Here is a 491-nt window from a genome sequence, read left to right as displayed (position 1 = left end):
TATATATATATATATATATATATATATATATATATATATATACATACACACACAAACACACCTATGTGCATAGATACACTTTTACACTCAGAGATATATAAGAATGGCTATATCTTTCTCTATATATTCGCACTTTTTTTGGTAATTCTTTCATTTCGGTTATCTTTACACCCCCCCTTTTTATATCTCTTGCTTTTTCTCTCTCTTCTTTTCTTTACATTTAACCCATAATTGGTAATAAAGATTAAAGACAACCAATGTTTATGGGTAAAATCTTTTCTAAAGTTTATACCAGCTGCCAGACACATTATGGCAGTCATTCTATCTTCGTTCTATTGTAAATACCACGTAGCAGTAATTTTCTGAATATTCAAATTTTATTGCATTTATCTACCATAAAGAAATATTTACTGCAAAACCAGAGAGAAAGAAAGGACGGCGAAAAGCCGTTCACTTTTAATAGAGCGTTGTTAGACTTCAACCACAAAATA

Source organism: Octopus bimaculoides, chromosome 8 (genome assembly GCF_001194135.2).
Source record: "Octopus bimaculoides isolate UCB-OBI-ISO-001 chromosome 8, ASM119413v2, whole genome shotgun sequence".
Classification (NCBI taxonomy): Eukaryota; Metazoa; Mollusca; class Cephalopoda; order Octopoda; family Octopodidae; genus Octopus; species Octopus bimaculoides.
This window is presented reverse-complemented; position numbering follows the sequence as displayed.